We start from the raw sequence: 14,319 nt of genomic DNA on the forward strand, positions 1-14,319 counted from the left end.
CTTTCCACCATTGTGTGGTTCTTCTTTGGAGCCCTTCTGGAAAAGTCCAGGGTGCCAGGCAAGTTCATTCACGGAGGGACCTGCTGTGTTTCATCATGGCCCGTGGAGAAGGGGAGGCCAGTCCAGGAACCCATCTCCCGAAATGCTTTACGTCATTTCTGTAAACCTGTACTGCCCAATTAAATATCAAATCCTCGATATTCAATAAAATATTAAATCTGGGCTTTGCCTCTGCTTTCTCAAGACCCAGCCCCTTTCCACCGTGGCCCACATGTTGGTAACGATGTGGACTTCATGTGGCACCTTGGAAACGGTGGTCCAAAATGTGTCCAGAATCGGGCAATGTGGTTTGGTCAAAGACAGACGAAACTGTGGAGCCAGGTGTCCCAGATTCAAGCTATGGCTCCGGTTCTCAGGAACAGCGTGACCTTCAGTCACATGGTCTAATGGAAAAAAATAATGCACGCCTTCCTTATCGTGAAATGCCATCATCGGGATCAGGAGAGATAAGGCTTGAGAAAGTAATGTGGAAGCCATCGGGCAGCACACAAATGATCATTATTGCACCTGAGCGTGCATTTGGTCCCGTAAACTCTGCCCGCTTTCTCTGCAGCACAGCAAGAGCCTTCGTGAGCGAATCTGCTTGGCACACCGGGCTTTCCCAGAAGCGCTCCAAGGAAGAATCTCAGAATGATGAAAACATCATTCCTTCCCATTGTCTCATGGCGTAAAATAAGCTAGAAACTTAGGCACTCTCCGCGAATCCTGGGGTGAGTCCGAGCAGAATATCAGAGCGGCTTCTCTGTGATCTCGTGGACTGTGTCTTCCAGTTTCCGCCTCCAGGAAATACAGTACAGGATGAAAATGTCAACCTGCTCTGTACGTGTGCTTGTTTTTTAAACAAAACTATAGAAAAGATACAGAAAATCACAAAGGATGATTAACAACCATCAATTTTCTACCTTATTTACTATATATATTTTGAAAGAAATAAAACATCACAGATAAACATGAAATAGCTTATGTTTTCCTCCCCATTGCTCCCTTTGAGACAATCATTCTCATGACTTATGAGTTTATCTAATCTACGTTTTACATTTTTCCAACCAAATATGTAAGATACTGTATGCGTACATATACAGTGGGCATACAGTATAATAGGAGGTATATAATACATATACACACTACATGTAGTATATATCGTGTGAATATATATGTGTGTGGTATCTATATTACATATGAATGAAAAACACTCAAATAATGAAATGTTCGACGACAGGGTACTGGTTAAATAAATCAGAGCCATGAACTACTATGCAGCAATTGTTTAAAAACTGAGGCAGAACGATACAGTTCATGGAAAGTGTGTGAGATTTACTATCAAATGAACCAAAACACGTTGCGTCTGATGTCATCTGCATGCCACTCTTACACACAGGACACGTCTGGGACTGGGAAAGCACACGAGAGGGGAGACTTCATTTTTCTTTGTAATGTTCAGTTCTTAAGATAAATAGAATGTATTACTTTTCTAATTAAAAGAAGAACAGTAGCAGAAAGCAAGGTCCGCCGCAGAAATCCTCCCAGAAAGGGAGGGAGACTGCAGGACGGAGGCGGGAGGAGGTGTCGCTGACTGACGCAGGCGATGGTGCAGTCCTGGGGAGCGAGAGCCCCGCTTCTTCCACTGGATCTCAGACGTCCCGGGGCAAAGCGAGCTGGCCGGGAGGTGCGCCCCATCCCTCTGTGACCTCTCTCTCCTGATCGCTCCCCACCCCCCGCGACGGCGGAGGGACCCTCGTCCTCTCCACGCTGCTTCCCCTCTGTGCCTGGACTCACGCCTATCCTCCAGCCTGGACGCTTTCAGCCGACTCATTTGCCTGACTGGCCAGAGATCTCGGCCCCGAAGCGGCCGGAGGCCCCTCCCCTGGCTCCCAGCGCACCTGCTGCACCCTGCTCCCTTCCTGGGCCACGGCCTGCGTGTGGGCTGCTCCCCGCTGAATCGCAGCCCTCGAGGCCAGTGACGGTGGCTGATCAAGCTGTGTACCTGGCCTTGGGGACCCTTTAGGAAAAGTACTTTTTAACTAAACATTCACACCATGTCCCAGCCACCTTCTCTATGAAACGAGGAAGCCAAATTATATTAAGTTCAACTCAGGAGATGGGTACCAACACCTTCACTATCCCAGGCACGTTGCTTGGCTCTAGAAAGAACAGAAAAATGGCTGAGTCCCTAAAAATCCAGTCCTCTCTTCCTCACAACTGGAATTTAAAAGATATGAGTTCAATTTCCGGCTCTTCCCTGAGTGCTGAATGATCCTGGGGATGTCATCTTATCCACATGAGGAAGTTTCTGGTGGGAAACACACGGAATAAGATGCCCTGAGCTCCCCGAGGCGTGGAGGAGGGGAGTGCCATTTTTCCTGATATTACAATAAACTGTTACAGGGTCTATTTCTCTCTAATCAAGCAATCTACATAATTTATCCTTTTAAAATGAGTCATAATCCCCAAAGAGTGCTTCCCTGTTGATATCAAATGCAAGAGCGTGTTTTTAAGGACATAGAGCACCCCTGCTATACATTAACCTACACAAAATCAATCCATTTCCAAGGTAAGCACGGCCCTAAAAAATCACTAATGGAGCTCGGTGTAGTTTGTTCATGCGGTGGACAGTCAGGAATCATGCATAATGTAATAGTGCAAATGCTAAAAGCAGCTCCCATCAACTAATTTAATCTTGGTTTAATGGACGTAGGGAACTGATCATCAAGAGAGACTGCCAATGAGATTCTTGGGGGCTTCCCAGAAGCCTGAGCGCAAGCTCCAATATTAGTCTTTGGTTAGTTCCTCCTTTCAACTAGTGTCTATTAAAGGCAATCCAATACTGTCATTAAAATTATGAACAACCCGTGTCAACTTTCATGGACTAGGTAATATAGATGTCTACATGCATTCGCACAGATCTCTGGGATTGAAATTTTGCTCTCTGTACCTTTTCGCCCATGGGCTTCTACCTCTGTCAAGGGACTCTTTTACATTCTGGAAGATCAGAAAGCAAAGCAGTATCCACAGCCCCCAGGCCATCCTACGGAGACAGTGTCTGAACAAAGATCTGGGATGTGAAGCCTGTATACAATCAAAGGGACCAGAATCACACGATGGTAGCTTATCTCCCAGGGACCGTCAAAGCCCCCAACACGCACCGTCCACCTGGTACAATGAGAGGAAAAAGAGCACGTGCCCGTGCAAACCCAGGTGCACGCACACACACGCACACCAAGACTCCCTCACGTGTGCGAGACAAGTTTCTACTAGATGATCTAACATCGAATCTAGCTAAGCAGATGGTAGAAAATCCACATCCAGAGACCTTGGAGTGTATTTAGTTCAAGCCACATATTTTGCTTCAAACAAGTACTGCTCATCGACTTTGGGCTTTTAGAGCCAACCTATGGAGAAACCACAGCAAACACAGCTTTGGTGGGTAGACACCCTATACGACGTAGGGATGAGAGAGGCAGCAGGGGGTGGGGCCTGGAAGTGAGAGGAAGAGACGGGGGTTGAGGAACTGACACTGTGATTTTATAAGTCGAAGGAAAGCTCACGAAATAAGAAATAGAGATGAAGCAATGTTAGCAGAGTGGGAGAGGCAACTAATACACGTGATCATGTAAAGTTCAGGTGGGAGGAGGATATAAGGGGAGAGGTCGACACCAGCCACCGTCGCCCCCACTGTGCGTGTTAAGGGGTTAATATCGACTGAGTGACAAATCGAGAAATGCGGAAGTGGAAGCAGGCACCAGAAGAACAAAACCCAGACACATTCAACAGATTTTGTCTCTACATTACAGGACTGGCGTGATCAGCGGTGCTTTTCTGGTACTTCTGCATTATTTAGTTTGTTACAATGCACAAAGTATCATTTGATTTTAAAACATCGAAGCTGGTGCTTCTGGAAAGCCGAGCTGGGACTAGGGAGAGACGGAACAAGGCATCGTTGCTTTTTCCTAAAAGTATCGGGACTGTTGGTGTAGAACCACGAGTCTGCATAGTATGCTGCATTATTATTTCTATGAGCAATTAAAACGACTGGAAAAGTTATGCCATAAGCCGTTAACAGTGAATATCTCTAGCGTAATAATATCCAACGTGCTTTCTATGATAATAGAAATGATCAGTGTCTGCACTGTTCAACACAGGAGCCACCAGCCACACGTGGCTATTCGGCACTTGAAATGTGGCCATTGAGAAACCAGACTTTTAATTTTAGTTTATTTTAATTAACTGAAATTTAAAGATCAGCATGGAGCTACCGGACACCACGTTGGGTAGCACAGCTAGAGAATCACATGGGAGTGTGAAGAACTTTCTTTTTAGTACTTTCTACATTGTTGGATCATTTGAAATTCTTGCCATATGAATGTGAGACTTCTCAAAATTTAAAAACTGCAGAAATGTTTAATTTGAAACAAAAATGAACAAGTAAGAAAAAGGAAATAATCATAAAGTAATACACTGGGAAGTACAAGTTCTACAAAATAGATTAAAATATTCTACAAAAAAACTATTTATGTAGATAAATACATACATATTCTTTGGGATGCCTTCCGTCTCTAACTTTTACATGGATCAGCAGAGCAAATATCCCGCATCCTCCCCTTATACGGCAAGCACTCAGGCTTCGGCTCTCTCTGCTCTGCTAAATTAATTACTACTCTTTATTCTGCTTCTGAGCTTTCAAAAATGGCTTGACATCTTTCTTCTGTGGCCTTTCCACTCCCATCCTCCTTCTTCGTTGGTACACACACAGATGCAGATACAGATACATAGTTTTTATTCCTTTACTCCACGTGGATGAGTATGTAAACACACATGTTCTATGTGCCGTATTTATTCTGACCCAGGAGGAAGAAATTTACCAAGACTTTAGCAGCAATATGATCTAGATCGCCTAACCCCTAATCTGATCCCTCCCCATTCATGGTCTGTCCCACCAGCTGGAACCTGATCACCTCTCAATATTCAGGCAAAACAATGACTCTTTTTTAGCTATGGAAGCTCGATAAGTTACTTAATCAATAAATCATCTAAACTCAGTTTCCTCATCTATAAAATTGAAATAATAATTGAACTGACCACATAGGATTGTGGTGAGGATAAAATGGGACATTGCACAGAAATGGGACTTTGCTCAGCACAGACCCATCAAATAGAAAGCACTCAGTAAATGGTACTTGTTATTTTAAATATAACAAAACTAGGAATTCTCTGCCCTGATTGTATGAGGAAAGGTAATTCTAGCCTTCTCACTCTTCAAGTATCGATCCCTCCTCCTCCTCCTCCCTCTCCTTCCTTCCTTCTTTCCTTCCTTTTGCCTGCCTCCTTCTCTCTCTCTCTCTCTCTTCTCTCTCTTCTATCCTCACTCCCTCCCTCCCTCTCTCTCTCTCTTGAGGCCTGTCAAACCACTTCAGACTTATAACATTAGAGGTACAATTACTTCTAGAGAGATAGCAGACAATAGTAAAAAGATAAAAACTATGGTAGGCAGTATTTTTCAAAGCACAATGATTTATATAAGCAGACAGTAGCCCATTTTATAGTACAGCTCATCTCCTTACACAGAGTGGATACAACGAGGCTGTAATAATTTGTATCCATCACACATGGGTTGTGGCCGCAGACCAGCCTTTTGTTCGATATGAAGGCTGTTCCCAAACAGGTTCGTTTTCTCTCTTTTTAAACAGCCTTCTTCTTATAAAAGTAACGCATACACATGGGAAAGAATTCAGAAAAGAAGGGTAAAAATAAATTTCATTTATAATCCTACCACCTAAAACCACTCAAGTATAATCTGTTAAAATTCTGATCTATAAAGTTTTGGAAAGGCTATGCATGTATATGCCAAATAAAATCTAAGTAAAGTCCAAATAAATATATATAAAATATAACATATGCAATATAATTAGACATTACATAATTCTATAAATTATGTTAAAATTCTAAAAATATAACATAGACAACATATAACTTCATAAATAAAGACATAAACAGGCTTATATATTCACAAGGATTCAAAACACTCCTTTTATTTAACTATATATTATGGATTTATGTCGGGAGGTTTATACATGTGTCATTTTAAATTAATATAATATTCTCACATATTATAAGATTTTTTAATCAACTGATTACTGATGGACTTTTAGATTGTTTCTTGTTATTGTGGATCATTTTGTTTTTACTATTTAAACTCTTATGTGATGAGTATCTCTATATAATCATCTTTGTAAATTCACTAGGTCAAAGATAAGCACATTTTTAAGGCTTCTGCTGTTTATTGCCAAAATTTTCAGAAATGTAGCAAGTTACCCCTCTCAGAGGTCGATAAGAGTGCCATTTCCCCAACTTCTCACCTTAGATATTATCAGTCTTCTAATTTTGGCCAACCTGAGGGGTTAAAAAAGAACATCGGCTTCCTGTTTCGATTTTGATTCATTTCGATTCGATTATTTTGATCCTAGTGGGAGTGAATATCTTTTCATATGTATATTGTTCCTTCCTCTTTCTTCTTTTTTGGTAAAGACTTATGCATTTGTTCTTCTTCTTGGGGAGATGGGACAAAAAAATGCCCTGGACACCCCTAGACTTACCTATTTCAATACTGCCTATCCGTGAAGTTTCTTCCAGAACTCCTCAGCCAAAATTAATAACCTCTTCTAACTTCTCAGAGGTCCTTTTGTAAAACTATCCCTCTGGCTCTGAAAAAATTTTGTCTCGTTCTACAGTTATTGGTATCATCTTTCTTCCCCTGACTTTCTTCTCCTATTCAGTTCAAAATACTGAAGAAGTGAATGGAGTAGTCAGAGGATTACATGCCATTTAAATAGATATTTATTACGTCTCTATTGGTAGTGAAGTTGATGTGTAATAATAAATTACAACCCTTACTGATTTATATAGTCGGCCTAGCTCTGCTATATGCAGTAACAAATTAACTCTGGATGCCAGCAGCTAAACCCAACAAAGATATAATTCTTTCTCACTGAAGGTCCAGAAAAAGGCCACTGGTCCTTTATCTTGTAACTATTCTGTCTGGGACACATGGATTCCGGAGTTGCCTTGGCAGGGAAGGAGAAAGATGGAGGAGGCACACAGGCGGTTAAATATCTTGGCTCCGAAATCACGTGCATTTCTTCTATGAACAGTCCATTGGCCAAAACGAGTGACATGGCCCCAACGCAACTGCAAAGAAGCCTGGGAAATGAAGGGGAGCACAGGCTATTCCGTGAGCATGACCTGACTCTGCCGTAACCGGCTTTCGTGTTTCAGAGATTTCATAAGCACATGCTTGTGCCTACCTACGATCGAGGTAAATATAATAATCTCAGTCTTCCAGGTGAGGAAAATAAGTCCAGAGAAGTTAAGATGAGGAAAGTAAGTCCAGAAATCACTCAGCCAGTTAGTGGTAGAGCTGGGATTCAAACCCCATCAGTATGACTCTGAACTCTGTCATCTTAATGAGCAGATCGAGAAAATTCAATTAAGAAAGTCACGTGAAGATAAGTCTCAGTTTTGGAAAACGAAGTGTTGAGTCTTGTTTTTGAGTTCATGGAAATCTAGCCCTACCTGGGGTAGTGGCCTCTCACCCCTGAAAGGCAATGCTCAGTCCTCAGCGCAGTCCTCTGCTCTTACTCTGCACACACTCGAGGGCTGAGTGGTAAGGTCCAGCCCGGTCGTGCATTCTAAAAGATAAATCATGATTCTGATTCTATGAGGAAACTGTGCATTCATCTCCCGATTAGCAACTAAAGTGAAAATGGCTGAGAGCAGTAGAAATCCATTTCGCTATTTAGTACAGTTTGTCAGACTGGAGAAATGGGATTGAATTTCAAAGCCACAGGCAAGCTGGCTGCAATCTGCGGCTACACAGTTGATGGGTTTTTTTCTTCTTTATTTACAACTCTTTTGATAAGCCTTCAGCAAGTTACGTAGGTTGTTCTCGTTGTATGTCGTCTGACTGGATTAGAATACTTGATGACAGTTTGGATAAGTTTGAGGCAGATGGTTCTTGACATTTTTCATGGCATCAGTTACAAACCATGCAAGAAACTCTTTCATCCTTTGTTTATCCTTCACTTAGAAGCCACTATAGTAGATCGTTAAACTTTCATTTTTCACAGTGCTGATTAAGGCATACTACAAGGCAGATGTTACTCCGTACCATTTTTAACAATTTACATTTAGCGCCAAAGCTGGCTTTGTACTTGTTCCAGTGGATCAATTCACTTTTTTAAAACTTCAAGGTCAATCTCTGAAATACTGCGACTCCCTCAACAATTAAATGTTTCTTTTGTAAAGTTCTCTTGGTTACAGAAGCCCTGCTACTAGTGCATTTATGTGTGTTTGTCAGTCAACACACACACGACAATACAATAGATCTCTTTCTCAACAGGGGAAGAGCGTTACTTAAAAGGCAGTTCATTAAACAAACAGAAGAGTCTCAAAAAAATCAGAATATAACCTATCAGGATACTTAATTTCTATGAAAGCAGTTTTAGAAACAAATGACTGACAGTCCTAAAGCACAAGATTCCTTGAACCCCAGATAAAATGCAGAACAAAGAGTAATAAATGTTTCTTTTCTTTCCCCATATTTTAATGATTTAGTAAAATACATACTATTTAGTTTAACCTAAGACAAATAAGAGTAGATAAAAGCCTCTTTAGATACAACGCAATATTGACAAATAAGCTCATTGAATGCAAATTGTGACAAAATTTGATTGCACCTTAAGAAAGCACAGCCTGTCACTTTTTCTATTCTGGAATAATTTCTAAGTACATCCTCTTTATAGACAAAAGATGATATCCTGCTTAGGAAAACAAGTGTATAGCAAGTCTGGAAGACAGTCTACATGAAGTACGCTAGAATGTATTCCCTCCCTCTTGAAAATAAGGGTTTGAGACAGGATTATGGGTCATGCAAGCCAGAGTGCTATTTTTTCATTAAGAAAAGAGACAAAAACACGAACAACAACAAAAGAGTAAACAATAGTAGCTGTCATGTTCATTCTACCATTCACGGAACCAATCTGCAAAAGAGCAAACAACTTTAGGGGCTGACTGGGACCTTGGAAGATCATCTGGTCCAGTCTGTTGACTAAAATTAGGAAAACTAACCTCTCCCTTTCCCTCTTCCACTTGGAGGAGGAAGAGACGAGATGGGTGTAGACAGCAAATAATTCGATTTTTAAAAGTAGTAGTCCCAAAGCTTTAGATCAGTCTCCGTGTAACTTGGGGTAACCATCATGGGGAGCCTTTTCTCTAATGAGCCCCATTCCGGAAATACTGCTGAGCTCAACGCAGAATCGGAAAGTTGTATTACACAAAGGAAAACTGATGCTAATTTGCATGTTAATAGGCAAGGGAATCTGCACGGATCAAGTGCACTTACAATAGTGTGTCTCTTCCTTACCATGCCTTTAGCCAATAATATCTACCTCTGCTTATGTGTTGGCATAGCCTTTTATTTACCCAAACTGGTCAGTAAAGCACTGCGAGGCGGTCGTATAGGGAATCGGGCAGGCACGCATAAGGGAGTTGTTTTACTATAGGTTTTGTCATCGTTCAAGTATGGTAAGGCCAACACACCGGAAGACAATTGCCCTTGAAAAGATAATGTGTTATACTCGCAGATTCCGAAAGGAGGAGGCATGCCACGGCGGGAGGGCGGCCACATAAGGCAGCATGGGAGGTGGCGGGACTGTGGACAGGAGCCTATGGTGGTTTCTGCAGGAAGAAATGGGAGCGACAGGGTAAAAAGGCCTAGAATTGGCTGGTTTGAATCATCTCAGGGCCCCGGAGCCCAGGAGCTGTCCCTAGTGGGCTGGTACGTGGCCCTGGGGCGACGAGGACAGGAGCAGGGTGGCCCGGAGTGTGAGAGCCCAGCAAACGAGGTGCCAGGGTGTGGGCCCTGGGCGAAGCGCACCCCCAGGAGAACTGGTCACCACCTCTGGGAGTTCTCTGACCCTTGACGGGCAGTCTCAGGGGTCGGCAAGGCCCCAGATGTCGAAGTATCAGAACACACAAAACGAAAGACGTGTTGAACACAGGTGTGTCAGTTTCCCCGAGCCCTCTGCTGGTACAGGCCAAGAGCATTGAGAAAAGGGCCTCCACGTTCCAGACGATGACCAGTGATGACCAGGGGTGACCACAGCTGAGTCAGGAGCAGGAGGCAGGGCACGCAACACTTGGTAGTAACCGCCAAAAGCATAACTCGGGAGTCTTACGAATTATCTATTGCTGCAGAGCAAATGCTCTACAACGCAGTGGCTTCGAACAGAAAGCCTTTATTTTCTTATAGGTTCTTAGGGTCATGAATCATCCGGGCAAAACGTAGCTGGGCATCTCTGACTCGAAGTCCCTCACGAGGCTGCAGTCAGGTGTCAGGTTGGGGCTGCTGTCACTTCTAGGCTGGACGAGGGCAGGGCCTGCCTCCTGGCTCACTACGGGCCGTTGGCAGGCCCTTGCTGGCTGGTGGCGGGAGGCAGCCCTTGCTCTGGACGGAATGAGCTGCCATGAACAGCGTGGCAGCTCATTCCGTCCAGAGCAAGGGCTCCGAGAGAGCGACAGACAGCGAGAGGGTGAGCGAGGGTGAGTGAGGAGTGAGCCAGAGTCTTTTACTATCTATCCCCGGAAGCAGCATCTCGTCACTCGGCTGTATTCTGCGGGTCGGAAGTGAGTCACTAGGCTCACACTCATGGGGAGATTACACAAACGGTGAATACCAATCAGCAAGGGTCCCTAGGAGCCATTTTATAGGCTGTCTACCACAGGGCTGAACGGAGATTTTAAAAACACACAAACAACAGCAGCAAAACTAAACCCAAAATGAGCCAACAAAAAGCCTCCTCTTTCCAAGTCTATAACTGAAGTAAGCAGACCTTGTGGCTACGCTTTTGGGTTACAACTGCTCCCATTTTAAAGATGCATCTAGGGAGAAATAGTAACTAAAGTTTTAGCCGGTGTCAGGCAGGACCAAATGCCAGGCCTCCTAATGTCTGGGCTACATCCTCTAACCTCTTTAAACCACAACCTAAGCACAAACACGATAAACCCAAGTTCACAGTCTGAAAATTCCTCATGGTCTGTGCGAAGGGTAATTAACAGGAACGAAGATGCACAAAATCAACAACGATCTTAAATACACGAATAAGAACGCGTATCGATGCTGGAGTCGTTTTAGACTTTCAGCCTGGCAAAGGTTCGGGGGGGGTCGACGGTACCCAGTAGCCGGTGCTCGGGAGCAGATGGAGAAAGGACGCTCTCATATCCTGTCGAACGGGGCATAATGGGGATGAAATTTCGGCAGCTGATTTGGCAATGCCTCTCGAAAGTTAAACTGTGCAGACCCATGGATCCAGCAATTCTACTTCTGGGAATTCAACCCAAGGAACTAATCAGACGAGCACACGGAGAAGTATAGGGATAGTCATTACTATGTTACTGGACATAGATGATAGGTAGATAAAGAGGATAGATCAATCAGTTGATAGATGATAGAGAGCTAGATAAAAACAAACACAGTCTCTACAAATAGTGGATAAGTTAGATAAATTATAGGTTAGATAAAATATGAGCATCCGTTAAAATCAGTAATTTATGTCTGCGATTACTGACAAGGAACAACCTCTACGGCATATGCTAAAGGAAAACAGGGTATGAAGAAGAATACGTTGTACACCACGCGTAACTGGACAGTTTTATTATCAAATGTAAAACTTTGTTTCCTGATAGGATTTCCGGTATTTGAAACTTTTTCTTTTCGCCTGTATTTTCTTACATTTTCTAAAGGAAGTGTGCAACACAATAGGTATGAAACTTTGGCGGTCGATTTTGTAACAAGAACTGAACAACAGGAGTTAGTTATTTTTCAAGGCTTCTTTTTCGGGCATCTGCGTGGTCCCGGAAGCGAATGGTATCCAGTCGATGGTATCTTTTAACTTTTAAAGGAAAGGCAGACGCAGCAAACGTATATTCCCGGCTTATTAAACATCACGGAGAAAACGTTTGCCGTGAACAGAGGGCTCGGGGCTTCGCCAGGGTGAGCCTTCTCTTGCTCAAAGCAACAGCAGTGCTACTGAAAGCGAAGATCTCAGACACTTTATGTCGCTCGGATGCCATCGAAAGGCTCCTCCCACTCAAAACACAAAAGGGAATCAGAAGAGCACGTTTCCAAACAATGACTTGTGGTGTAGACATTGTAGTAATTGTCATAAAAAGCAGTTCATGGAACCTCGTGCACTTGACTTTTCAGCCCTTGTGTATGCGGATCTATCCCGTCTCAGACTCAGCTTCAAAAGGGGCTTCTTCTTTCACTGTGAGCCCAAGCCAAGAAGACATCTGTGCCCTCAGCCTTTCCAATATATTCCATCTGCTAGTTCCCCAAGTCCAGAGCAATATGGAATTTACATTGCTGGCTTTTGTATATACCCTTCATCATGCTGGTTTTTTTGAAATATGACTTTTCTAGAGTTATGATTTTTATAAGGAAGTCTCAGCACTCGAATGTTCTCATTTGGGCAATAAGAACTGGAAATCGGGTTGGGACTATTGGTTGAACTACCACAGACATCAAAACTTACCTTCTCTACAAAGGTCTGTGAAATAAGCTTGCCATCAGAAGGTACTCCAGTCAAGCCATTTCCCGCTGCTGAGTTAAGCAGCAGCATCTTCTACCTAAATAGAACAGAATGGTGTCTTTGGAACGAAGGGGACCTTTGTCTGGCATTCAGTTTGCCATGCAGAGAAGACATAGGTCAGGCTGTCTTTTTGATAAATTGGCCCTAAAGAACAATTCCTAGAAACAATCAATATATCATATGTGTTCCATAATCGAATAGAAAAATGGCTCTACTCACTGATCTGTCTGCTCTGTAAATAGAAAAAAAAATCCTCTTATTTATAGGAAGGGAGGAATTTAACTTGCTTTCATGATTAGATAACACTGTCTTATAGTTTTTCAAGTTATCATGAGACAATTTGATGTGGATTAATGTGTGTCTGGCTTTTATCACCTAGATGAAAAGCATATCACAGGAAGACGGGGCCAGGAGACACCCCATGATTTAATTATGCTAAACAAGCTTGCGCTTTAGTATACAAAAGATAACAGTTAACATACTGCTAAACACGAACTGACATACAAGTGGAGACAAAGATAAAAGATTTAATTCCAAAGGAAAAACCGCACTTAAGGAAAAACCGCCGTCACAGGGCGTCGAGACAAAAGTTAGGACACAAACAAGCGGAGATGTGAAGGGCTCACGTGGGGATGTGACTGGGGCGCAGTTTCTGCCCCGATACCCCATCTTCTTGCTTCTTCTTTATCCTCGCGACCTTAGTTCCTGCTCTCCCTCCCCCTAGAGGATTCACGTAAGTGACCTATGTCTGCGTCCCGTGCTAAGCCTGTTTTCACCTTTGGGACAGGCCCTATTTCCACCATCTGATACACCTTCAGAGAGTCTTGTCTCAGAGCAATGCAAGTGCGTAAAACCTCGCGATGGCCAAGTCCACTTGGGTGTGTAGCCCCATTCTGTCATTTCCACATGCTGGACACAACGGGGTTTGGAGAAGCTACCCTGAGCCCATCCAAATCGCTCTGCACTTACGCTCTAAGATTCAATGCTGTCAAAGTAAGATACAGAGAAAGAGGAGGCAACGGGCTCCAGCTTGGCCTGGCTTCCCCAGGTGCACGGCTCATGTCCCTCACCGCAAGCCCGTTGACCAACAGTGGCTCTGGTTCACCGCTAGAGAAAGAGGCAACAGGTTTTCAGAAACCTCTTTGCCAGGTCCCCTTTGTGGCCCTGCTCTGGCAGCCGGAGATGCCTGGCTTCTCGGATTTCCCTACAAGTTACAACCTCTCCCCCCGTGTCCGGGCCCCAGGAGAGCTGGGTAGTGACTACTCTCTGATGCTATAACTCCCCTTTCTGGACCTTGCTTCTCCGGCTCCTCCTACATTTTGTAAGATCAAATCCCAAATAAATTCCATAGTCCATAATATTCATAGTGGTTCTGCCCTCTGGTTGGACCTCAAGCCATCACCTGGGTCCGATCATGATTATTAACCCAACCAAGGAGACCAAGATGCAAAGGGGTATGTAAAGCAAGTCATCTTCAGAGCTGCTGAGGCCACAGGGAGTGATAAGCCTGGAGAAGTGACCATTTGGAGAAGACATGAAAGGCGCTACAGTAATAATTATTCGCTGAGATAGGTGACTATCTACATGTTATAGAGAAGGAACTGAGGCACAGAAATTA

Source organism: Pteropus medius, unplaced genomic scaffold (assembly GCF_902729225.1).
Source record: "Pteropus medius unplaced genomic scaffold, Ma_sr-lr_union100, whole genome shotgun sequence".
In the NCBI taxonomy this organism is placed as follows: Eukaryota; Metazoa; Chordata; class Mammalia; order Chiroptera; family Pteropodidae; genus Pteropus; species Pteropus medius.